Source organism: Nicotiana tabacum, chromosome 22 (assembly GCF_000715075.1).
Source record: "Nicotiana tabacum cultivar K326 chromosome 22, ASM71507v2, whole genome shotgun sequence".
NCBI lineage: Eukaryota > Viridiplantae > Streptophyta > Magnoliopsida > Solanales > Solanaceae > Nicotiana > Nicotiana tabacum.
Window position 1 is genome coordinate 111,131,550 of NC_134101.1, and position 27,887 is coordinate 111,159,436.

Consider the following 27,887-nt stretch of genomic DNA (forward strand, 5'->3'; position numbering starts at 1 on the left):
GGTGGTTTTGAGACCAGAGTTGATCTATTATTACTCAATATTGTAGACTTTGATGCGATCTTGGGCATGGACTGGTTATCACCCTATCATGCTATTCTGGATTGTCACGCCAAGACTGTGACACTAGTTATGCCAGGTTTCCTGCGGTTAGAGTGGAGGGCTATATTGGATTATATTCCTAGAAAGGTTGTGTCCTTTCTAAAAACTCAGTGAATTGTTGAGAAAGTGTGTGAATCATATCTAGCCTTTATGAGAGACGTCGGTGTTGATACTCCTACCGTTGAGTCAGTTCCGGTAGTGAGAGACTTCTTAGATATATTTCTTGCAGATCTTCCGGGCATGCCACACGATAGAGATATCAATTTTGGTATTGACTTGTTGCCGAGCACCCAGCCTATTTCTATTCTACCATATCATATAACACCAGCAGAGTTGAAGGAGTTAAAGGAGCATATGCAAGAGTTGCTTGATAAGGGTTTCATTCGGCCTAGTGTGTCGCCTTGGGGTGCCTCGGTTCTGTTTGTGAAGAGGAAGGATGGTTCTATGCAGATGTGCATTGATTATTGACAGTTGAACAAGGTTACTGTAAAGAACATGTACCTATTACCACACATTGATGACTTATTTGACCAGCTTCAGGGTGCCAGAGTGTTCTCGAAGATTGATTTGAGGTCAGGGTATCATCATCTGAAGATTGGGATCTGAATACTTTGAAGACTACTTTTAGGACCCAGTATGGTCACTACGAGTTTCGTGCGATGTCATTTGGGATGACCAATGCCCCAACAATATTTATTCACCTGATGAATAGTGCAGTCGAGCCATATTTTAATTTATTCATCATTGTGTTTATTGACGACATCTTGGTGCCTTCCAACAGTCGGGAGGATCATGAGCTGCATCTGAGGATTGTATTTTAGACCTTGAGAGAGAAGTTGTATGCAAAATTCTCAAAGTGTGAATTCTGGCTTGATTCAGTGGCATTTTTAGGTCATGTGGTGTCCAATGAAGAGATTAAGGTTGATCCGAAAAAGATTGAAGCAGTTCAGAGTTGGCCCAGACCGTCTTCAACTACTGAGATTCGTAGTTTCCATGGTTTGGTCGGACATTTTCACCGCTTCATAGAGGGTTTCTCATCCATTATTGCACCTATGACCAGATTGACCTAAAAGGGTGCTCCATTCAGTTGGCCTGACGAGTGTGAGGAGAGCTTTCGGAAGTTCAAGACCGCCTTCACTACAGCTCCAGTCTTGGTGTTGCCTTCACCATCGGGTTCATATACGGTTTATTGTGATGCTTCATGGATTAGTATTGGGTGTGTCTTGATGTAGAAGGGTAGGTTGATTGCTTATGCTTTGTGCCAGTTGAAGCCCCATGAGAAGAACTACCTTGTTCATGATCTAGAGTTGTCAGCTATAGTCCACTCATTGAAGATTTGGAGGCATTATCTCTACGGTGTGTCTTGCGAGGTATTCATAGTTCATCAGAGCCTTCAACACTTGTTTAAGTAAAAGGACCTAAACTTGAGGCCGAGGAGGTTGTTAAAGCTGTTAAAGGACTATGATATCACTATTCTATATCATCCCAGGAAGGCCAATGTAGTGGGGAGCCTTTCATATATTCCAGTTGGTGAGAGGCCATTAGCATTGGATGTTCAGGCTTTGGCCAATCGATTTGTGAGATTGGATGTTTTGGAGCCCAACTGAGTTCTTACTAGCATGGTTTTTCAGAATTCTTTGTATGAGAGCATCAAAGAGCATCAATATGATGACCCCATTAGCTCATCCTTAAGGGCACAGTATAGCACGCTGATGCTAAGGAGGTTTCTATCTGAGATGAGGGGGTTATGCAGGGTCGGATATGTATGCCCAATGTGGATGGGTTGCGTGAGTTGATTCTTGAAGAGGCCCACAGTTTGTGGTACCGCTAAGATATATTAGTATTTGAGGTAACACTATTGGTGGAGAAGAGGAAAAAAGATATAATAGAGTGTGTGGCTCGATGCTTAAACTGTTAGTAGGTGAAATACAAGTATTAAAGGTCGAGCGATTTGCTTCAAAGACTTAATATTCTCGAGTGGAAATGGAGCGCATTTCTATGGACTTCATTGTTGGGCTCCCACGGACTATAAAGAAATTTGATGCAGTATGGGTGATTGTGGATAGGTTGACCAAGTCGCCATTTTATTCCGGTGGTGACTACCTATTCTTTAGAGCAGCTGGCTCAAATCTATAACCGTGAGATTATTTGTCTCCATGTCATGCATGTGTCTATTATCTCCGATCAAGGCACGCAATTCACATTACGCTTTTGGAGGGCCGTACAATGTGCTTTAGGCACATGGGTTGAGTTGAGTACTACATTTCACCCCAAACGGAAGGACAATATGAGCGCACCATTAAATTCTTAGAGGATATGCTACGTGCCTATGTTATGGATTTTGGGGGTTCATGGGATCAGTTCTTGCCTCTTGTAGGGTTTGCCTACAACAACAGCTACTAATCAAGTATTCAGATGGCTCCTTATGAAGCCTTATATGGGAGGTGGTATCATTCTCCAATTGCTTGGTTTGAGCTGAGAGAGGTTAGATTGTTAGGTACTGATCTGGTTTAGGATGCCTTGGAGAAGGTCAAGTTGATCTAGGATCAGCTTCGTACAACACAGTCTAGGAAGAAGAGTTATCCCAATCGGAAGGTTCGTGATGTAGAATTTATGGTGGGAGAGAGAGTTTTGATGTGGGTTTCAACCATGAAGGGTGTGATGAGATTTGGGAAGAAGGGTAAGATGATCCCTAGGTATACTGGTCCTTTTGAGATCCTTGAGAGAGTGGGGTAGGCGGTAAGCTTGAATTGCCACCCAACTTATCGGCAGTTCACCCGATGTTTCATGTTTCCATGCTTTGAAAGAATTATGGTGATCTATCCCATGTGTTAGATTTCAGCTAAGTCCAATTGGACAATGATTTGACTTATGTTGAGGGGCCGGCGGCCATCTTGGATAGGCAGGTCCTAAAGTTGAGGTCAAAGAATATTGCTTCAGTGAAGGTTCAATGGAGAGGTAAACTAGTCAAGGAGGTGACTTGGGATATCGAGCATAATATGCATAGTCGTTATCCTCACAATTTCAGCACTTCAGGTATGTAACGACCCGGCCAGTCATTTTGGGTGTTGTAGCCCCATTTCTCCATTTACTACTTATTTTGTGCTCAATTGCTGTTATGTGACTTGTCGGGGTGGTTGGTTTGGTTCTATGGATAATTCGAAAAGAATTGGAATACTTAGTCCCAAGGTTGGAAGCCTAAGTTGAAAGAGTTGACCAAATGTTGGTTTATGTATATATGGCTCCGAAATGGAATTTTGACAGTTCCAATAGATCCGTACGGTGATTTTGGACTTAGGAGTGTCCGGATATTGATTTGGAGGTCCATAGGTGATTTTGGCTTAAAATTGCGAAAGTTCGAAAATTAGGAATTTGGAGAGTTGAGGATTTTGACCGAGAGTTGACTTTGTGGTTACCGGGCTCTAATGTTGGTTCTAGAAGTTGGAATAGGTCCGTTATCTCATTTATGACTTGTGCGCAAAGTTTTAGGGCATTCAGAGTTGATTTGATAGGTTTTGGCATCAATTGTTGAAGTTGTAAATTCATTTGTTTCAAAGCTTGAATTGGGTGTGATTCATGTTTTTGATGTTGTTTAATGTGAATTGAGGCCTCGACTAAGTTTGTATTCTGTTTTAGGACTTGTTGATATATTTGGTTGAGGTTTCGGGGGCCTCGAGCAGATTTCGGATAATTATCGGATTGAAAATTAAACTTAGGAATTGGTTGAGGAGTTTTGGACTGGTGCAATCGCACCTGCGATGGATTTGGTCGTAGGTGCGCGACCGCAGAAGCAAAGGGAGTGTCATAGAAGTGGTTTCAACTGGGGCTGTGAGACAGCGTAGGTGCAAGGGACTGGCCGCAACTGCGAGATCGTAGATACAGAGTGTGGAGGCGCAGATGTGAAGTTTGGAGAGGGGACATGGGGAGCGCAGGTGCGGATAGATTTTCGCAGATGCGTATGTGCATCTACGCATGATCGATAGCAGAAGAGGAAGTGGATAGGAGGCTGTGGAGTCGCAGAAGCGATGAGGACTCCGCAAAAGCGGTTAAGCGACTTCGCAGGTGCGGATTTCCTGGACAGTGTATATGTTCAAAGAGTTTCTGGGATTTTGTCATTTTTTAACATTAGAAGCTCGGTTGGGGGAAATTTTGAGAGGGGTTTCATGAGATTTCTTGAGGTAAGCCACTTTTGATCATTTCTAGTCATTAATATTGAATACCTATTGAATTTTCCACCTAGTTTATGTGTTTTTAAGGTGGAATTTTGGGGGTTTTGGGTTAGGGACTAGAGAGTAAGAATTGAGGATTTGAGTGGCAATTTGGTGTCAGATTTGAGTAATTTTTATATGATTGTACTTGTGGTTGAATGGGTGTTCGGAGTTTGTAACTCTTCTTGGATTCCGAGACGTGGGCCTGGGGTTAACTTTTTGCGTTGACGTTTTGACTTTTGTTAAAGAACTTAGTTTTGTCTTATGGAATTGATTCCTATAGCTTGTGTTGATTATATTGAGTTATTTGTTGCTAGATTCGAGGAGTTCGAAGGCTGATTCACGAGGCAAGGGCTTGTTGGTGTAAACATTTGCACAGTTTAAGATAAGTAACACTTCTAAACTTGATTCTAAGTGTATGAATCCCTGAACTACGTGTTATGTTATTGGTATTGAGGTGATGCACATGATAGGTGATGGACGTGCGGGCGTCCACCGTAGGAATTGTGACTCGGTTGATTCCTTGGAACTGTGTAGTCAAATAATCCTGTCATTATCCATATTTTCTCCATGTGTTAGAGAAATTGAGCTGTGATTTATGTTAGAAGTCTTGCTTAGGCTATATGCTGGTACTGTTGGGACCCAGCGAGGTCGTGTTGCTATTGAATTACCTGTTTAATTTGCAATTATGTACTCAGTCACATCTGTCATTTGCATATCATATCTCATTCTCAGTTGCCATATATTGATACATCATATAATCATTGTTTGGGCTGGTTGTCATGATATTGTGAGCCTGAGAGACTGGAGAGATTGATGATTGAGTGAGGCTGGGGGCCTGATTGTGAGGATATCTATTGGATCGGGCTACACGCCACACCATACTTTATTGATTCATGCCGTGATTGGCTTATTTTAGTGCTTGGGCAGGATATGCCCATCCAGAGTCTGACTATTAGTAGTGAGCGCAGGTACCTACTGAGTGCAAGTGCCGAGCACGAGTGTTGAGTGACTGTGAGGACTGAGTGATTGTGAGGACTGAGTGACTATGAGGTCTGAGTGACCGGGAGGATTGAATGATTGGGAGGACTGAGTGCATTGATACTCCGAGAGTATGCACATGATTTTATCACTACGTTGTATTACAATTGGCATGTATATTTGACATGTAGAGATAGAGATGTATCATCCCTCATTTTAGTCACATTTGGCATATCTTATCTATTTTGAGCTTAAACTGTTGAACTTGAAAGCATGTCTACTTTCTTGTACTGTTATTTCTGTATTTGGATTGTACTGCTTGAGCTCGTCACTGCTTTTAGCCCAAGATTAGTCTTGTTACTTATTGAGTACATTGGGTCAGTTGTACTCATACACTTTGCATTTCGTGTGCAGATTCAGGTACTTTTGGGTATAGTGGTTGCTGATTTTGGAGCTTTATCAGTTCGGAGATTCTCGAGGTAGCTACTTTGGCATCCACACACCTTGACACTCCTTTCTTTTCATTTATTTGTATTGCTCTATCTTTCTAGATAGTGTTTTAGCAGTCAGAATACATTGTCTTTTAGATGCTCAAGTACCTAGTGGCACCCTAATTTATGGGGAATGTTGTATTGAGTGGCGGTATTTCTTTTATTAGTATTTATGAGGTTTTACTATTAAACTTATTCTATTATGTTTTCAAATTTAAATATGTGTGGTTTATTGTGATTGTCGGCTTTCCTAGTATTATGATAGGCGCCATCACGACATGTAAGATTTGGGTCATGACAAGTTGGTATTAGAGCCTAGGTTACATAGGTCTCACGGGTCATGAGCAGGTTTAGTAGAGTCTTGCGGATAGGTACGGAGACGTCTGTACTTATCTTCGAGAGGTTGCTGAACCCTTAGGAAAACTTTACTTTCTTGTATTTTTGTCGTGCAAATTTGTTGATTCCGGAAACTAAACTTCTGTTATTCTATTCTCTCACAGATGGTGATGACACGAGCTACCGGGCCGGGCGAACGGCCACCAGCACCACCAGCTAGGGCAACGAGAGGCCGGGGCTATGTAAGGGGCATAGGTGCAGCTCGTATAGCCGCTAGATCAACACCTGTAGACCTACCAATATCTCCAACTCAAAAGTAGATTCCAGATGTGGTTGAGCCGGTGGGAGCAGCTCATGCACTAGATGTGCCTATTGTGATTCCAGTCCTTTAAGAGGCTTTGGCCCATATATTGACTATTTGCACTAGCCTTGCTCATGCGATTTTAGTTTAGGCCGCACCAGCCACTTCTCATGCCGGGGGAGGTACTCGGATTCCCGCCACCCGTACTCTAAAGCAGGTGCTGTAGAGACTCTAGACACTGGGGGTACTAGCAGCCCAGCCGGTTGCAGTTGCTCTAGCCCAAGTGGGTCCCATTATGAGTGATGAGGAGTAGAAGAGACTAGAGAGGTTCGGGAGGCTCAAGCCTGTATCATTTAGTGGGGATGAGTCAGAGGATGCTCAGGACTTCTTGGATAGATACCGACAGATTCTTCGCACGGCAGGTATTCTGGAGAATAGTAGGGTCTCATTTACTACTTTTAGCTAATGGCGGTAGCCTTTAGATAGTGGGACTCCAATGAGCGGAGCAGGCCAGCCGATATTGCACCACTTTCATGGCACGAGTTCTTCGTTCTCCTCTTGGAGAAGTTTGCGCCACCTACCCACAGGGAGGAGTTACATAAGCAACTACACCAAGATTTTATGTTTTTGACCAAGTATGAGATGAGATTTTCATAGTTTCCTCGTCATGCGATCTGGTTGGTACCCACAGAGTGGCAGAGGATTAGGAGGTTCATTGATGGCTTCAGCTATAGATTGCATTTTGTTATGACTCGGTAGAATGCATCAGTTGCTAGGTTCGATGAGGTATTTGATATTACTCCATGGCTAGAGTTGGTTCGTAGTCAGGAGCGTGAGGAGAGGGAGGCCAAAAGGCCTTATAGTTTGGGTGGTTTCAGCGGTATTCCTTCTGGGGGAAGCCCTACCACAATAGGAGTCGACTTTATAGGCCCGCTCGGATGGCTTATCCGGTTCATTATGGCGTATTAGCTAGCCATGGTTCATACAGTGCCCATCTGGGTCAGTCATCTCTCAGTGCTCTCCTAGCTCAGAGTTCATTTTGTGCTCCATCGGTTCAGGGTTCATCTGTACCAAGTCGTTCTAGTAGTTATTCGGGTTCTCGGGGCCCGATTCAGTCCACACCACCAGCAGGGAGTTGCATCGAGTGCGGGGAGTTTGGCCATATGTGGAGATAGTGTCCCTATTGCTTGGGAGGTCCAGTTTAGTAGAGGGGTCAGGCTATGACTTCTGCACCAGTTATTTCTCCACCTGCCCATCCAGCTCGGGGTAGGGCTCAAGCACCTAGAGGTCGCCCTAGAGGGGAAGGCCGATCAGGTGGTAGTCAGGCTCGATTCTATGCTATTCCTGCCAGGCCAGAGGTCGTTGCTTCAGATGTAGAGATCACAAGTATTGTTTCAGTGTGCCATAGAGATGCTTCCAAATTATTTGACCCTAGTTCTACTTATTCCTATGTATCATCCTATTTTACTCGTTATTTGGATATGCCCCGTGAGTCCCTTAGTTTCAGTTGTTCATGTATCTACGCCGGTTGGCGATACTATTACTGTGGACTGTGTATATCGGTTGTGTGTGGTGACTATTGGAGTATTGAATACTAGGGTTGATCTCTTATTGCTTAGTATGGTTGATTTCTACGTGATTTTGGGCATGGATTGTCTCCATATCATGCTATTCTGGATTGTCACGCTAAGACCGTGAATTTGGCGGTTGCCAAGGATCAAGTGGAGAGGTTCTCTAGATTATGTTCCTATTATAGTGATTTCATATTTGAAGGCCCAACAGATGGTTGGGAAGGGGTGTTTGTCATATTTGGCCTTTGCAAGAGATGTTGGTGCTGATACTCCTACTATTGATTCTGTTTCAGTAGTGCGAGACTTTACGGATGTGTTTCCTGCAGATCTGCTGGGTATGCCACCTGACATGGATATTGATTTTGGTGTTGATTTGGTGCTAGGCACTCAGCCCGGTTCTATTCCTCCATATCGTATGGCATTGGCATAGTTGAAGGTATTGAAAGAGCAGTTTCAAGAGCTTCTTGATAGGGGGTTTATTATGCCTAGTGTGTCGCCTTGGGGTGTACCGATTCGGTTTGTGAAGAAGAAAGATGGTACTATGTAGATGTGCATTGATTATACGCAGTTGAACAAAGTTACAATCAAGAACAAGTATCCTTTGCTGCGCATTGATGATTTAGCTGACCATCTTCAAGGAGAGAGGTATTCTCTAAGATTGATTTGAGGCCTGGGTATCACCGATTGAAGATTCGGACTCGAATATTTTGAAGACGGCATTCAAGACCTGCTATGGTCACTATGAGTTTCTTGTGATGTCTTTTGGGCTGAACAAGCCCCGGTAGCATTCATGCATCTAATGAACAGTGTATTCCAGCCCTGTCTTGATTCGTTTGTCATAGTATTTATTTATGGTATCCTGGTGTACTCACGTATTCAGGAGGAGCATGCCAATCATTTGAGGATTGTACTACAGAGGTTGAGAGAGGAGAAACTTTATGCCAAGTTCTCCAAGTGTGAGTTTTGGCTCAGTTCTGTGGCGTTCTTAGGGCACATGGTGTCGAGTGAGGGGACTAAGGTGGATCTAAAGAAGATAAAGGTGGTTCAGAGTTGTCCCAGTCTGTCTTCAACTACTAAGATTCAGAGTTTTCTCAGCTTGGCCGGATATTATCGTCGCTTTGTGGAGGGTTTCTCATCTATTGTAGCGATTTTAACTAGGTTGACCCAGAAGAGTGCTCCTTTTAGGTGGTCGGATGAGTGTGAGGAGATCTTTTAGAAGCTCAAGACTGCCTTGACCACAATTCCAGTTCTAGTTTTGCCTTCAGCGTCAGGATCTTATGCAGTTTATTATGATGCCTCTCGGATTGGTATTAGGTGTATTTTGATATAGGAGGGTAGAGTGATTGCTTATGCATTGAGCTAGTTGAAGCCCCATGAGAAGAACTATCATGTTCATGATTTGGAGTTGGCAACAATTGTTCATGCATTAAAGATTTGGAGGCATTATCTCTACGGTGTGTCTTGTGAGGTATTTACGGATCATCGGAGTCTCCAACACTTGTTCAAAAAAAATGATTTAAATTTGAGGTAGCAGAGATGGTAGGAGCTGCTAAAGGACTATGATATTACCATTTTGTATCATCTCGGGAAGGCCAATGTAGTGGTCAATGCCTTGAGTAGGAAGGTGGTGATTATGGGCAGCCTTGCATTTATTCCGGTAAGTGAAAGACCGCTTGCATCAAATGTTCAGGCCTTGGCCAATCAGTTCGTGAGGTTAGATGTTTCGGAGTCTAGTCAAGTTCTAGATTGTGTGGTTTCTCAGTCTTCCTTATACGATCGCATCAGAGAACATTAGTATGATGACCCCCATTTACTTGTCCTCAAGGACACAGTTCAGTATGGTGATACCATGGAGGTTACTATTAGGTATGATGGGGTGTTGAGGATGCAGGGTCGGATTTGTGTGCCCAATGTAGATGGGCTACGTGAGTTGATTCTGGAGGAGGCCCATAGTTTGCAGTATTCCAATCATCCGGGTGCTACAAAGATGTATCAGGACTTGAGGCAACACTATTAATAGAGGAGAATGAAGAAAGAGAGGTTTGTAGCTCGGTGCCAAAATTTTCAGTAGGTGAAGTACAAGCATCAGAGACCAGGCGGACTGCTTCAGAGGCTTGAGATTCCAGAGTGGAAATAGAAGAGCATCACCATGGACTTCGTAGTTGGGATTCCATGAACTTTGAGGAAGTTTGATGCTTTTTGGGTAATTGTGGATCGGTTGACCAAGTCCGCGCATTTCATTCCAGTTGGGACTACTTATTCTTTGGAGCAGTTGGCTGAGATCTACATCCGCGAGGTTGTTAGCCTTCACGGTGTGCCGGTGTCCATCATTTCAGATCGGGGCACACGGTTTACATTGTAGTTTTGGAGAGCAATGCAATGAGAGTTAGGCACACGGGTTGAGTTGAGTACTACATTCCACCCATAGATGGACGGACAGTCCAAGTGCACTATTCAGATATTGGAGTATATGTTATGCGCTTGTTTCATGGATTTCGGGGGTTCTTGGGATCAGTTTCTGTCGCTTGCAGAGTTTGGCTACAACAATAGCTACCAATCAAGCATTTAGATGACTTCGTATGAGGCTTTGTATGGGAGGTGGTATTGGTCTCCGGTAGGCTGGTTTGAGCCAGGTGAGGCTAGAATATTGGGTACTGACTTGGTTCAAGATGCTTTGGACAAGGTTAAGTTTATTTAGGATTGGTTTCGCATGATGCAATCTGGACAGAGGAGTTACGCTGATCGAAAGGTACGTGATGTTGCTTACATGGTGGGAGAGAAGGTACTGCTCTGATTTTCGCCTATGGAGGGTATTATGAGGTTCGGGAAGAAGGGCAAGTTGAGCCCTCGATATATTGAGCCTTTTGAGGTGCTTGAGAGAATTGGAGAGGTGGCTTACAGGCTTGCATTGCTGCCTAGTCTATTGAGTGTTCATCCTGTGTTTCATGTTTCTATGCTCCAAAAGTATGTCGGTGATACATCTCATATTTTTTACTTCAGCACGATTCAATTGGATGGTGACTTGACTTATGATGTGGAGCCGATGGCCATTTTGGATCGTTAGGTTTGGAAGTTGAGGTCAAAGAATGTGGCTTCGGTGAAGGTGCAATGGATACCGAGTGGAAGATGCAAAGTAGATATCCACACCTATTTGAGACTCTAGGTAAGATTATAGACCTGTTCGAGGATGAATGTTTGTTCAATAGGGGGAGGATGTAATGACCCGGCCGGTTGTTTTGAGTGTTGTAGCCCCGTTCCCCCCATTTACTGCTTATTTTGTGCTTAATTGTTATGATGTGACTTGTCGGGGTAGTTAGTTTAGTTGCGGGGATGTTTTGGAATGAATTGGGATACTTAATCTCAAGGTTAGAAGCTTAGGTTGAAAGAGTTAACCGGATATTGACTTATGTGTATATGGCTCCAGAATACAATTTTGATAGTTTCGATAGCTTCGTATGGTAATTTTGGACTTAGGAGTGTGTCCGGATATTGATTTGGAGATCCGTAGGTGATTTTGGCTTGAAATGACGAAAGTTGGAAAATTAAGAGTTTGGAGAGTTGAAGATTTTGACCGAGAGTTGACTTTGTGTGTTACACCCTATGTTTTCGTATGTTAGAGTATCCATAAGTCAATTGATGTAAGCTCAGAAATGAGATCAACTTTGAAAGTACGTAAAGTAAGTTAATCCTTTTATAATGGAGGTTACAAATCTTTATGATCATGAATAATGAGTACCAAAAGGGCAGGAAAGCTTAGGTGCTAAATGAATTAAAGAAAATAAGTTTCGTCGAATGTCGCCAAGTTTGGAATGTTATAACCTATACTTTTGGGGTGAGACAAGGGTTATTAACATGATGATGAGGTTATGTTATGAGTTAGTTTAGTCGTATGATAGTCCTGTGTTATGTTTTTAAGTCAAGCAAGTTGTGGAACAAAAGTTGGAAAAGGTCATCACAAGTTACATTCAAAAATGAGTTGAAACTTAGGTTAAATATAGCTGAGCTTTTCTCCCAACATACTTTGAATCAAGGGATTATATACATATGGAATTTAAGATCTATGAGTCTAGTTTTCAACTCATTAAATCGTTTATCAATACGATCTCGGAGTATAGAGATATTCGCATTTTCGCGAGACCGCGCAGCTAGTAGGTGACAAGCAGGTGCATCACCTACTTGCCAAAAAGAGAGGCCTCAACTAAGTCATTCAAGAGGGGACTTTTAAGGGATTATAAACTCAGTTATTTCACCTATCATTCAGACCAAGAAAACCTAATTGAACCCATGCAAATCCTCCCCAAAAATCCCACACAAACCCTAGGGTATTCCGGGTGTTACGACGCGATTCTAGTGCTGAAAAGTCCGGACAGCTTGCTAGTTTCTCTTTCTCCTTCTTGTAGCCGTGTTGAGGAACTTATTTCTGATGAAAAAGGACCAGGTTTCGTGGGTTATACTCAGTACAATGTAAGTTTATGCTTCTCCTTCCATTATCTATGCGTTTGCGAGTTGTAACTCGATCGTAAAGAATAGACCTAGCTAGTTTCGAAAGAATGGTATGTTGTTTGTTCTTGTGTAATGGTTGGATGGTTTTAAACTTATTTCTAAGTTGCATTCATGTCCGGTTTATTGGATAAGAGGTATAATGATGTACTTTTGGTTGTATTTCCCAATTTGAAAGAAAAGACAAGTCGAAACGTGTTTAAGTAAACTGAAAAATTATTTTTGAGTTGATGAACTTGAGGGAATATTTTTGGGCTGTTTCGTGTTGGTATTGGGTTGTCTCTTTTACTAATATTTTTATGGAGTTGAGAGGAGGAAGGTTGTGGAGAAACACCACATAATGACAAGGTTGTTTGTTGGTCGTTCGTCGTAACATTTTCGGGTTGGTTGACACTATTATGGTTGTCGTGTTCTGTATGAAGTGATAGGGGTATGTTGGGCTGTTTGTGATTGTTTTGACTAGTGTGAAGTCATATATATAGGGGAGGTTCTGTCCGTTTCATTGTAAAATAGGTTGTGGTTGATACATAATAGTTACGACGCTTAAACGATAACGAGAGTGTCATTTCTCTTATTGTAGACTAAGGAGCCGTGAAATTGCATAGCTTGAGGTTGGTAAGAATATACAAGGTATGTTAAGGCACTTACTTCTTTCTTTTGGCATGATCTAAAGTGACATGAACATAAACGGTACGCTAATTCATAACGGATCTACTCCTAGAAACTAAGGTTGTCCATGTTGTTCTTTCCTTATAAAGTTATTCTAAACAAGTGTGTTTGATCCTTAAATCCCACTAAGGTTAATATTGATGGTAGGGATGTCCATAATGTTAATCGAAGGTGCAATGACCTTACATCACTCTGAAAGGGTTAGAACGTGATTCCATGAGTCGAGCATGCATTATATATATGTATCTATTTTACTCTACCGAGTCGCGCTATAGTCGGCCGAGTATGGCACCTATTGTGCAACCACTGATCAGTTGGGTTTACCGAGCTCCACGTGGCCGGGTATGATTCTACTAAGCCTTATGATGGCCGGGTACATTTTTACCGAGTCCTCTTTGAGGCCGGGTACGATATGATGATGATGATGCACACAGAGGCGAATGTTTTTAAAAAAGTTCATGTATATATATGTATTATGCATTTCATGTCAGTAGCCCCCAGAGGCACTCAGATGTTACAGGTTGTATCTCCTCTATCTCTCTTTACATTATTGTTCTTGTTTATGCTTTCCTGTCTTACATACTCGGTACTTTATTCGTACTGACATCCCTTTTGCCTGGGGATGTTGCGTGTCATGCCCGCAGGTCCCGATTGATAGGTTGACAGTCCTCCTATTAGGCTATCAGCTCAGCGAAGGTGTTGGTTCACTCCACTTGCTCCGGAGTTGCCTAGTTGGTCAGTATGCTTTGGATATGTATTGATTGGTATGGTGGGGCCCTGTCCCGATCTTTATGATTTTATGTACTCTTAGAGGCTTGTAGATATATGTCAGGTGTAGGGACACTTGTATGGCCTTGTCGGCCTATGTTTGGAGTTTACTAATGGTCATGTCGGCCTTATAGGCCCGTATGTCACATATATAAGTTTGTATATCATTTTGGGTCTTCATATATTGAGTATTCCCTTATGTTTTATTCTTGTTATCTCATGACCGGTTTTCTGGCTCATTTACTCATGATAGTATGATAAGAAAGATATGTTACGTTGGTACTCTGTTGAGTAAAGCACCGGGTGCCCATCGCGGCCCTCTGATTTGGGTCGTGACAAAAGTGGTATCAGAGCAGTTCTGTCCTAGGGATTCTACAATCCGTGTCTAGTAGAGTCTTGTTTATGGGTGTATAGTGCACCACACTTATAAGTAAGAGGCTACAGGGCATTTAGGATTGTCACTCTTTCTTCTTATTCTAGATCGTGTGGTAGAGCTCTGTTGTAAGAATTCAAACTCCTAAATTCGACTTTAGTCGTAATACAACGATACCTACATTTAAAAAGATGGTTGGTAAAAGATTGTATGTGGTTGTGAAAGAGTTGAATTATAGGAGCTCGATTTTGCATGATGCATATGATGGGTAAATATAAGGTCTTCAGTAGATCATGTGTGTACTAAGAAGTGTAAGCTTCTCTATAAGGAGCCTTAAGGCAAAGAATATCTATCCACCCCTAAAGGCAATGAAAGATTCAAAAGATAGATACAAGTTTCAACAAGTAAAAGGAGCAAGATGGGAAGGGTACAAGGTACCTAGTTAATAAAGATTATCGATATTTTCATCTCCGACAGAAAACTATAAGCATTGTAAGTTACCCTCAACAGTAACAGAGGTATGTATAATTGACCATACTCATCTCAGTTATACCCTATTGGGGGCTAACATGTGTAGATTAAGAAAAAGACGAGATATCAGGATCCGGTTGGGGTTAGGATAACCCATAATGGTGAATTGATTGGTTGTGTTAGTTGACAATTTCTGAAGCATAATGCAAATGTGCTAATAAATCTCCTTGTGAGATATCCAGATGGTGCACTCTAAAATAGTACAGCTAGATATGAGTACTATAAAGATAGCCACTGGAAGCCTTGAAGGGATAAATATTACCTTAGCATGGCTCGTGTCCCTAGGAAAGAGAATTTTAGGCATCCCGAAGAGCCAGTGAGATGAAGCAAGGGGAGCTAAAAGCAAAAGAATGTCTTGTTGATGTTTTCAGAATAAAGTGATAGACATAAATGTCAGTAGGAAAATAAGAATAGAGTTAATGAAGAATTATGAGTAAGATGTCCACATGGATGACAACGGTGGAAAAAAAATGATGATGAAAATGACAGAATTATAGAGTCTATAGTTAAGTGAAGGAAAAAGATGAGAGGTGACAGGCCTTGAAACAACAAAGGAGTATAGGCCATAAAGTCATATCTTCTTTTCGAGAAATAAGTTCGCAACTCTAACGCGAATACCAGCAGGAAAAGATATACCCCCAGAGTAGTAGAAATCAGTATGGGCTGGTAAACAAGATAAACTAAACGTGAACTAGGGACTAAATGATATGATAATAGTCGGCATCATGAGAATTTCAGAGGTTGCGTTCCGGCGATAATAGAATGGATGACAAAAGAATGCCCTTTAATGGTCATTCAGGAAGTCGCTTCCCTAAAGCAAGCAATATGAGCAAAGTTAAGCTTAAGGGACTATGTGCGCCAGTTACACTAAGTGTCATCCTCGCGAGCAAGGAATTTTACTATCCTTGGTACAAAAAGCATTACCACAAGGCGAGTAAGGGTAATCGATGATGTGAAAAGTCATCAATTATATAGAGGTAAAATATCTATAGGTAGATCGTCGTAGCTCCAGCTCTTAGTACTCCTCTAAAGGGGGGAATATGGAGCGATGTGGCAAGAAGTCAGAATTTAGTGGTTCTACTAATCATGGAGTGGTAGAAGAATAATGCGGTAATGTGAAAAAGGGATGAGATTGTACTTATTCAAAGCCTACAAATATGCTACGATATCAGTGCATTATACAAACACGATGTCAAGGAAAGAAAGTAAAGGTTTCTGCCCGAAATGTCATTGATAGATCAGAGGCTAGTGCATGAGGTAAGTTAAAACAAAGGAAATAACCCAAGAAAGATTACGCGGAAAATTGATGTGAGGATAGGCTAACGAGTATTTGGGATTTGATTAAGGAAGAGCCCAGTTATGGCTAAACAGGAGGTTATAGACGAGTCAACAGATCATGCAAGATAAACGTAGTGAATCCTAATATAGTAAATTCAATCTCGTAAATATGACGTCATAAACCTTGAGAAATGCTCAGATAGGAGTTGGGATATTCAAAGGTATTGTATAAGTATTACGGGAATAATGGAGGGTGCCACTAAGGAGATAATCAAAATCTGATTTTACAAGTAATCCTACGAGCACAACGGCACGGAGGTATGTAAGTAAGGATGTTTGTAGGCGAGTAAGAATATCAAAAATTCCTTTGAGTATACAGTATAACAAGATCACAACTTTACAAGATCCAAAAGGTCTCCTAAGTACTACCACGAAAGACTAGCTGAGGAAATAAGGAAGAAGGTTTCCACCTAAGCATAGTGACCTAAAAAGGAAATGATCTTTGATCTTGTAACATCAGTCTCACTATAATATTGCATGCACTCCATAAGAAAGTGACACCTATCATGGCTAATGAACAGAAAAAAAAAGGAAAAAAAACATCAAAGGTGATACTTGAGAGCATACGAGTTACAGGGAATTCCAGTGTTCGTGGGCACTATGATAAGCCAAGTATCCATGTAGCAAGTGGCAGAACGACCAGAAAAAGTAATTATTTACATTTAAAGACAGCTGAGAATGCGCAAAAGGGAATCTAAGGTGCTAGCAAGTTAAAGGAAGGTTCTGAGTAGAATAAATAAATATGTGTAGGTCGCAAGAGAAAGTATAGTAGAGTGAAAAGATTTTGGGTAGATGTGAGTAAGGGTGAGAAAAGGTGAGTTAGAAGTTGATAAGAATAGGTAAGACCTCGGTATTAAGCCTATCAAACAAGAGAGTTGATGGTTTATATATGTTATAAAAGGCTCAGTATAGCTTGAATTAACACGGAGGAGTCTAAGACTAGGAGCATTTAGAAGAGATGGAATGCTCCTCTGGTCATAATGTAAGGATGTAATAGTGGCAAATTATAAAAGGATGATATATAGGCCTTTATTTGAGTAATGATTCAAAGAGAAGAGATTTCATGGATGGCACGGGACTAGGATACTCCGATAAGACGAATCACATTGGGATGCTATGAAATACGGTTATTGAAGTATAGTATTGTCCCTAGGTGGATTAGGAAAACCACTTCAAATGTTCCCCGATGAGACGTGAGACTTGTGGCAATGTATTACGTAAGAGGTTTCAAGTTATCAGTGGTGGATTATAGATTAACATTAAGGTAAATCAATAATAGATGGATAAAGATTCCAAAGTATGAGAGGAGATTATGATGTCATTCTTTAGATGAACAGTAATAAGGATTATACATATAGGATAAGCGGTGAGAGAGTAACCTGGAGTTGGGTGGCAGACCTCGGTAATAGTAAACCAAAGTAAGAGTTATTGTATAATATGACCTACCTAGTTGTATTAAAGTCATAAGCATAGATAACTGAGGCTATGAAATAAGATATAGCAAAAGTTGTAAGTTTAACAAAGTACCGAGTGAAGAACTTCAGTATACCCATAGATGCCCAGACGGACAACATATCAAGCTTTGTATATGTTTACAACGTGCTACCTAGAGATTGGATAAAAGCTGGAGAAAAAACAAAGAGTCGCATAAGCACACATACAAGGAAAAAGTCGTACAGGCTGCATGACAAAAAGGAGCAACAGTTACGAGATTGGAAGGGGTTCGACCACAAGTCGTGGTATGAGAAGGAGGACTAAAGGGGGAATACCCTAGACTTTGGATTTATTCAAAGAATAGTTGCCTATATGGCTAGAAGAGTATTAAAGTGTTCACAAGAGCTATGGGTTATGAAAATGATAAGTGGATCAGTCAACATTCGAGGACGAATGTTCCAAAGGGGGGAATGATGTTACACCCTATGTTTTCGTATGTTAGAGTATCCATAAGTCAATTGATGTAAGCTCAGAAATGAGATCAACTTTGAAAGTACGTAAAGTAAGTTAATCCTTTTATAATGGAGGTTACAAATCTTTATGATCATGAATAACGAGTACCAAAAGGGTTGGAAAGCTTAGGCGCTAAATAAATTAAAGAAAATAGGTTTCGTCGAATGTCGACAAGTTTGGAATGTTATAACCTATACTTTTGGGGTGAGACAAGGGTGATTAACATGATGATTAGGTTATGTTATGAGTTAGTTTAGTCGTATGATAGTCGTGTGTTATGTTTTTAAGTCAAGCAAGTTGCGGAACAAAAGTTGGAAAAGGTCATCACAAGTTACATTCAAAAATGAGTTGAAACTTAAGTTAAATGTAGCTGAGCTTTTCTCCCAACATACTTTGAATAAAGGGATGATATACATATTGAATTTAAGATCTATTAGTCTAGTTTTCAACTCATTAAACCGTTTATCAATACGATCTCGGAGTATAGAGATATTCGCATTTTTGCGAGACCGCGCAGCTAGTAGGTGACAAGTAGGTGCATCACCTACTTGCCGAAAAGAGAGGCCTCAACTAAGTCGGTCAAGAGGGGACTTTTAAGAGATTATAAACTCAGTTATTTCACCTATCATTCATACCAAGAAAACCTAATTGAACCCCTGCAAACTCCTCCCCAAAAATCCCACACAAACCCTAGGGTATTCCGGGTGTTACGACGCGATTCTAGTGCTGAAAAGTCCGGACAGCTTGCTAGTTTCTCTTTCTCCTTCTTGTAGCCGTGTTGAGGAACTTATTTTTGATGAAAAAGGACCAGGTTTCGTGGGTTATACTCAGTACAAGGTAAGTTTATGCTTCTCCTTCCATTATCTATGCGTTTGCGAGTTGTAACTCGATCGTAAAGAATAGACCTAGCTAGTTTCGAAAGAATGGTATGTTGTTTGTTCTTGTGTAATGGTTGGATGGTTGTAAACTTATTTCTAAGTTGAATTCATGGCCGGTTTATTGGATAAGAGGTATAATGATGTACTTTTGGTTGTATTTCCCAATTTGAAAGAAAAGACAAGTCGAAACGTGTTTAAGTAAACTGAAAAATTATTTTTGAGTTGATGAACTTGTGGGAATATTTTTGGGATGTTTCGTGTTGGTATTGGGTTGTCTCTTTTACTAATATTTTTATGGAGTTGAGAGGAGGAAGGTTGTGTAGAAACACCACATAATGACAAGGTTGTTTGTTGGTCGTTCGTCGTAACATTTTCGGGTTGGTTGACACTATTATGGTTGTCGTGTTGTGTATGAAGTGATAGGGGTATGTTGGGCTGTTTGTGATTGTTTTGACTAGTGTGAAGTCATATATATAGGGGAGGTTCTATCCATTTCATTGTAAAATAGGTTGTGGTTGATACATAATAGTTACGACGCTTAAACGATAACGAGAGTGTCATTTCTCTTATTGTAGACTAAGGAGCCATGAAATTGCATAGCTTGAGGTTGGTAAGAATATACAAGGTATGTTAAGGCACTTACTTCTTTCTTTTGGCATGATCTAAAGTGACATGAACATAAACGGTACGCTAATTCATAACGGATCTACTCCTAGAAACTAAGGTTGTCCATGTTGTTCTTTCCTTATAAAGTTATTCTAAACAAGTGTGTATGATCCTTAAATCCCACTAAGGTTCATATTGATGGTAGGGATGTCCATAATGTTAATCGAAGGTGCAATGACCTTACATCACTCTGAAAGGGTTAGAACGTGATTCCATGAGTCGAGCATGCATTATATATATGTATCTATTTTACTCTACCGAGCCGCGCTATAGTCGGTCGGGTATGGCACCTATTGTGAAACCACTGATCAGTTGGGTTTACCGAGATCTACGTGGCCGGGTACGATTCTACTGAGCCTTATGATGGCCGGGTACGTTTTTACCGAGTCCTCTTTGAGGCCGGGTACGATATGATGATGATGATGATGCCCACAGAGGTGAATGTTTTTAAAAAGTTCATGTATATATATGTATTATGCATTTCATGTCAGTAGCCCCCAGAGGCACTCAGATGTTACAGGTTGTATCTCCTCTATCTCTCTTTACATTACTGTTCTTGTTTATGCTTTCCTGCCTTACATACTCGGTACTTTATTCGTACTGACATCTCTTTTGCCTGGGGATGCTGCGTGTCACGCCCGCAGGTCCCAATTGATAGGTTGACAGTCCTCCTATTAGGCTATCAGCTCAGCGAAGGTGTTGGTGCACTCCACTTGCTCCGGAGTTGCCTAGTTGGTCAGTATGCTTTGGATATGTATTGATTGGTATGGCGGGGCCCTGTCCCGATCTTTATGATTTTATGTACTCTTAGAGGCTTGTAGACAGATGTCAGGTGTAGGGACACTTGTATGGCCTTGTCGGCCTATGTTTGGAGTTTACTAATGGTCATGTCGGCCTTATAGGCCCGTATGTCACATATATAAGTTTGTATATCATTTTGGGTCTTCATATGTTGAGTATTCCCTTATGTTTTATTCTTGTTATCTCATGACCGGTTTTCTGGCTCATTTACTCATGATATTATGATAAGAAAGATATGTTACATTGGTACTCGGTTGAGTAAAGCACCGGGTGCCCGTCGCGGCCCTCTGATTCGGGTCGTGACATTGTGGTTACCGGGCTCGAATGTTTTCCGGATGTTGGAATAAGGCTGTTTTCTCATTTTATGACTTGTGTGAAATTTTTAGGGCAATTGGAGTTGATTTGATAGGTTTCTGCATCGATTGTTGAATTTGGAAATTCATTAGTTTTAATAGGCTTAAATTTGGGTTCAATTTGTGTTTTAGATGTTGTTTTATGTCAATTGAGGCCTCGACTAAGTTTGTTTTGTATTTTAGGACTTGTTGGTATATTTGGTTGAAATCCCGGGGGCCTCGGGTGGATTTCAAATGGTTATCAGATTGAAAATTGAACTAAGGAGATGGTTGAGGAGTTCTTGACTAGTGTGATCGCACTTGTAATGGATTTGGTCGCAGGTGCGCAACTACAGAAGCTAAGGAAGCATCAGAGAAGCGGTTTGAGGTGGGTCTGTAAGGCAGCGCAGATGTGAGGGACTGGCCACTCCTGGGAAATCGTATATGCGGAGTATGGAGGCACAGGTGCGAAGTCTGGAGAGGGCACCTAGGGAGTGCAGGTGCGGAAGGATTTTCGCAGATGCAGATGCGCATCTGCGCATGATTGATTGCAGAAGCAGAAGTGGGCAGGAGGCTGTGGAGTCATAGAAGCGATGAAGACTCCGCAGAGGCGGCTAAGTGGCTTTACAGGTGCGGATTTCCTAGGCAATGTATATGTTCGAAGGGTTTTCGAGATTTTGTCATTTTTGGACCTTAGAAGCTCGGTTGGGTGAGAGTTTTGAGAGGGTTTTCACGTGATTTCTTGAGGTAAGCCACTTTTGATCATTTTTATTCAGTAATATTGAATACCCATTGAATTTCCCACCTAGTTTATGTGTTTTAAGGTGAAATTTTGGGAATTTTGGGCTAGAATTGGAGAGTAAGAATAAGGGATTTGACTAGCGATTTGGTGTCGGATTTGAGTAATTTTTGTATGGTTGGACTAGTGGTTGAATGGGTGTTCGAATTTTGTAACTCTTGTTGGATTCCGAGGCGTGGGCTCAGGTTTTACTTTTAAGTTGACTTTTAACTTTTGTTAAAGAACTTAGCTTTGTCATATGGAATTGATTCCTATAGCTTGTGTTGATTTTATCAAGTTGTTTATGGCTAGATTCGAGGCGTTCGGAGGCCGATTCGCTAGGCAAGGGCTTGTTAGAGGAGAAATTAGCACAGCTTGAGATAAATAACACTTCTAAACTTGATTCTGAGTGTATGAATCCCTGAATTACGTGTTATGTTACCGGTGTTAAGGTGATGCACATGCTAGGTGACGGACGTGCGGGCGTGCACTGTAGGAATTGTGACTCAGTTGATTCCCTGGAACTATGTAGTCAAATAATCCTGTCATTATCCATATTTTCTCCATGTGTTAGAGAAATTGAGCTGTGATTTATGTTAGAAATCTTGCTTAGGCTATATTCTAGTACTGTTAGGACCCAGCGAGGTCGTGTTGCGGTTGAATTACTTGTTTAATTTGCAATTATGTACTCAGTCACATGTGTTATTTGCATATCATATCTCAGTCTCTGTTGCCATATATTGATACATCATATCATCATTGTTTGATATGATTGTCATGATATTTGTGAGCCGAGAGACTGTGGAGATTGATGACTGAGTGAGGTTGAGGGCCTGATTGTGAGGATATTTATGGGATCAGGTTGCACGCCGCAAGATGCTTTATTAATTCATGCCATGATTGGCTTATTTTAGTGCTTGGCAGGATCCACCCCTCCGGAGTCTGAATTATCAAAAGTGAGTGCAAGCACCTACTAAGTGCGAGTACGAGTGTCGAGCGTAAGTGCTCAGTGACTGTGAGGACTGAGTGAGTATGAAGATTGAGTGATTGGGAGGACTAAATGCATTGATACTCCGAGAGTATGCACATGATTTTATTGTTGTTTTGTATTACAGTTGGCATGTATAATTGACATGTAGAAATAGAGATGTATCATTCTTTATTTCAGTCACACTTGGCATACTTTTATTTGTTTTGAGCTTAAATTGTTGAAGTTGAAAGCATGTCTACATTCATGTACTATTATTTCTGTATTTGGCATGTACCTATTGAGCCGTCACTGCTTTCAGCCCAAGGTTAGTCTTGTTACTTATTGAGTACATTGGGTTGGTTGTACTCATACTACATTCTGCACTTCGTGTGCAGATCCAGGTACTTTCGAGCATGGTGGTTGCTGATTTTGGAGCTTTATCAGTTTAAAGATTTCCGAGGTAGCTGTTTTGGCATCCGCAGACCTTGACTCTCATTTCTTTTCATTTATTTGTGTTGCCCTATCTTTCTAGACAATATTTTTAGCAATCAGACTATGTTGTCTTTTAGATGCTGATGTACCCAGTGACATCCGAATTTTTGGGAAATGTTGTATTGAGTTATTGTATTTTCTTATCAGTATTTATGAGGTTTTACTCTTAAACTTATTCTGTTATGTTTTCAAATTAAAAGATGAATGGTTTATTGTGATTTTTGGCTTGCCTAGTATTGTGATAGGCTCTATCATGACCTGTGAGATTTGGGTCATGACAAGGTATGTCTCTATACTCGTTCAAGGACGAACGTTTGTATTAAGAGGGGGAGAATGTAACGACTCGGCCGGTTGTTTTGAGTATTTTAGACCCATTCCCCTATTTATTGCCTCCTCTATGTTCAATTATGGTTATGTGACTTGACGAGGTGGTTGGTTTGGTTTTGGGAGAGTTTCCGAGTGAATTGGGACACTTAGTCCCAAAGTTGGAAGAGTTTATCAAAGTTTAACTTTTATGTGAACGACTCTGGAATAGAGTTTTGATGATTCTGATAGATTCGTATGGTGATTTTGGACTTAGGCGTATGTCCAGATATTTATTTGGAGGTCTGTAGGTCGTTTTGGCTTGAATTGGCGAAAGTTGGAAAGTTGAAGGTTTAGAAGGTCGGGAGATTTGACTGACAGTTGACTTTATTGATATCGGGGTCAAATTTCAATGCTGGAAATTGGAATAGGTTTGTTATATTATTTATGACTTGTGTGCAAAATTTGATGTCATTTGGAGTTATTTTGATATGATTTGAAGCTTGAATCAATGTGAGATTTGTGTTTTTGGTATTGTTCAATGTGAATTTAGACCTCGAGTATGATTCTTTATGTGTTTTGGGACTTGACGGTATGTTTGGATGGGGTCTTGGGTGCCCCAGGTGTGATTCAGATTGATTTCAGGTTCACTTTGCACTTAGGATTAGTGATGTTGAACAACTAAGTTTCTAGTGTCATCGCACCCGCGGTGGGCTTGGCCGCAGGTGCGGAGTTGCAAGTGCGGCTGGTGGATTACAAAAGTGGACTTGGCTGACTGGATATGCAGGTGCAGAAAGAGGCGCGCAAATGCGCAAACGCAGAAGCGAGGAAGGCTCTGCGGAAGCAAAATCTAGACATTCGCGAGGGACCACAGGTGCGGTGGATCTTCACAGAAGCGGACACGCAGGTGCGCATATATGTTCGCAGAAGTTATTCTTCTAGGCTTAAGTGGAAGCCACATCTGCGATGGTTTTTCCGCAAATGTGGAGCCGCAGAAGCAACCAAATGCCTGCATAAGTGGAATAATTGGGCAAAAAAGGTTAGAGTCGACGGTTTTATTTCATTTTCAACATTTTGAGATAGAGAGCTCAGTTTTGGGTGATTTTGGAGGGAATTTTCAACGATTTGATCAAGGCAAGTGTTTTTTACTCGGATTTGCTTATTATTTATGATTCCATCATTGTTTTCAACATTTAATTAGTATTTTAAGTAGGAAAAAATTGGGGATTTTGTAACAACTTCCTTAAAATATAAATTGGGATTTGAAGGTTGATTTGAGGTCAGAATTGGATAATTTGATATGATTGGACTTGTTATTAAATGGGTGTTTGAATTTTGTAAGTTTGGTCGGGTTCTAAGGTGCGGGCCCAGGGTTGACTTTTCGAGTTGACTTTTTTATTTTTTTTAAAGATTGCAACTTTATTATCCGGGATCATTTCTTATGGCTGTATTTATGGTATTAAGTTATTTTGGCTAGATTCGAGTCGTCTGAAGTTGGATATTTGCGGGAAAGACATACTAGTGGGTTGATTTAACTTATTTGAGGTAAGTATTTTGATTAACTTTGTGTGGGGGGAAACTACCCTTAGGATTTGGGTTGATTGTGCTATTTATGTCATGTGAAAGCCGTGTACGCAAGGTGACGAGTGGGTACATGAGCTATATATGGTATTTGATCGGTTTAGGCTATTTAGACTCTTTTTATATGTTTAATGGAATTGTTATAACCTGTCATGTCTTTCATTGTTAATTTACTCTTACATTTGTTAATATACTCTTACATGCTTTATTTGATGTTGTAACACTTGTTCTACCTCTTACTTATTATATTTGCTCTGATATGTTTTAGTTGAAGTTATTATTTTCCTTATTGCCTTGTTACCTCTTGTATGTTAAATTACTCTTACTTAAGGTTGTTATTTCGTGGAATATCTTCTTGTTGAGTTATTGGTATTGAAGTTGTAAAAGTTATTATCATATTAAGGTGAAATTGTTAATTGTTGAGGTATCTTTCCTTGTTGAGTATTACTCATTCATCTTATTGTTATTGAGATTATTGTGTACATTGTAGTTAAGCCATGGGCTATTTGTTGTGGAAATACTGGTATTATTGACTTTTTGGAAAGTTGTGGCATATGGGCACTTGTAGTGCGAGTTGTTATTGTGTTGTGGTATTGGTATGCATGTGGTAGTATAAGGCTAGGGGTTGATACGCATCTGATGAGATAAGGTGGGCTTGATATGCGTGTTGCTAGTAGGGGAACAACTTGAAGCAGTGCGGTGAGATAAGGTGGGCTAAAACGCGTGTAGCTATTTCGGAAAAATAATTTTCAAAACTAAATGTAAGGCTCACGCAGTGATATAAGCAAAGATTGTGATTAAAATTGTGAAATGTGAATACGAAGCAGTACCTCGGTTGTGATTCTTATTGTACATTTTATATTGAAAAGATTTATTGGTTGAACAATTCTTGTTGCTTTTATTCTTCCTTCTCTTACAAGTTTTGTCTGTATTTGATTATTTGTGGTTCTCATTATGTGTTTCCTCCGTGTTGCCTTTTTGCTTTTACTAAACTTCTTTGTTATCACTCATTTCTCCGCTTTCCATTATTTTCTATTATTATATTATTTTTTTGTTTACCTTGTCCTCATAGGTATCTTGACCTAGCCTCGTCAGCTCTACCGAGTTTAGGCTTACACTTACTGTGTACCGTTGTGGTGTACTCATACTACACTTCTGCACATCTTTTATACAGATCCATGTACATCTGCCCGTGCGGGACGCTAGTGATTGATTGATTAGCTATTTTCCGGAGACTTCAAGGTATACCTTCAGGATGAGACCATCTTGACGTTAACGTATTTACGCTATTTATAACAAGCGATAAAGAAATTCCATGAAGGATAAAGGGGTACACGAATTAAAGAAAACGAATTTCGTTGAAAGTGGCCAATTTGGGATAAAAATATGGGTTGAGCAATAATACCCGATAATTATGAACTAGTACCATGCAAGATACCACATGATCACGATAGTATAATGTATAAAGTATATAGGAAATATATTAAAAATAAATAAAGTTTTTAGTAATTTGGCGCAAATTTTAAATTATACGGGTAATTGGTTAATTATCGGGTAATGGGACATTACCCAGTTAACTTATAAGTGGGTAAATATTACTCCCTCCGTTCCAATTTATATGAACATGTTTGACTGGGCACGGAGTTTAAGTAAAAAATGAAGACTTTTGGAATTTGTGGTCCTAAACAAGTTCAAATGGGGCCCAGAGTATTTGTGTGGTTATAAAAGCTTCTCATTAAGGGTAAAGTTGTAACTTTAAGCTAAATTGTTACCAAATTTAGAAAGGGTTCATTCTTTTTGGACCGGACCAAAAAGGAAATAGGTTCACATAAACTGGAACAGAGGGAGTACTAATCTTTGCCCACTCTCCACGTGGCACAAGGCCAACAATTTAAAAAAAATGACTCATAGCAATTGTACATAGGTGTCTACTCTTAAGGGTAAATAAAGTTAACTTTATCAAGATAAGACTCCTAGGTCTTTATCTCAATATAGGATCTGAACAAACTAAAAATGTGATATAACAATTCTATTGCTATGCGGATAAATGTCTGCTGCTATGCAGATAAATATAACAATTCTATTGCTATGTGGTATAATCTTAGTTCAAGAACCGTGAGGAGTAGAAGCTAAATGTCGTTCCAGAAAAAGCTTCATAGGATTGATTTCGTTCACCAGTTTAAAAACGCAGAAGCTTAATCCGAGTTTTGGAGTTCTAAGTTCAATCTACGAGGGTTTCCAATGGAATATTACACGGAGTTTTTCCTACTCCAGGTATGTTAAGGCCCTCCCTCCTTTCTTTTGGCATGGTCCAGATTATACTGAAGAAATAAGCAAACACACAATTTCCATAAATTACTCTATTCATAGAAATAGTATGGGTGTCTATATTCGTGATTCCCCATGAGAATTACTATTATCTTCTGTTCATGGGTCTCAGAATAATACGTAGTTGGAAATGTTAATCCGGAAGGAATATTGAGATTATTACATATTTTTCATGCATCTCACTCAATTATACATGTGCATTGACTCATGAACAGATGGTGTTATATATGTGTATATATGTAAATATAGGTATATGGGATACGGGAAAAATGTTACGGCATTATATACGCACCACCACCTGATCAGCTGGTATATGTTGATGATGTTGCCCACAGTGGCCGAGACGATATGATGGGATGCCCTCAGTAGATTGATGATATTATGTACACCCATACCTATGCATGGCATGACATTTATGCGCACGTGCATGACATTATAAACGTTTCAGAATTTACAAAGTTATTCAGATTTAACGATGTGTTTCTGTATTCCATGTTTCATCTATGTATTTTACGTACTAATTTTCATGCCTTACATACTTAGTACATTATTCGTACTGACACCCTATTTCCCCGGGCTTGCATTTTATGTCCGCAGGTGCAGGTAGGCAAGTCGACGGTCCCCCTTATTAGGATCCTTGATCAG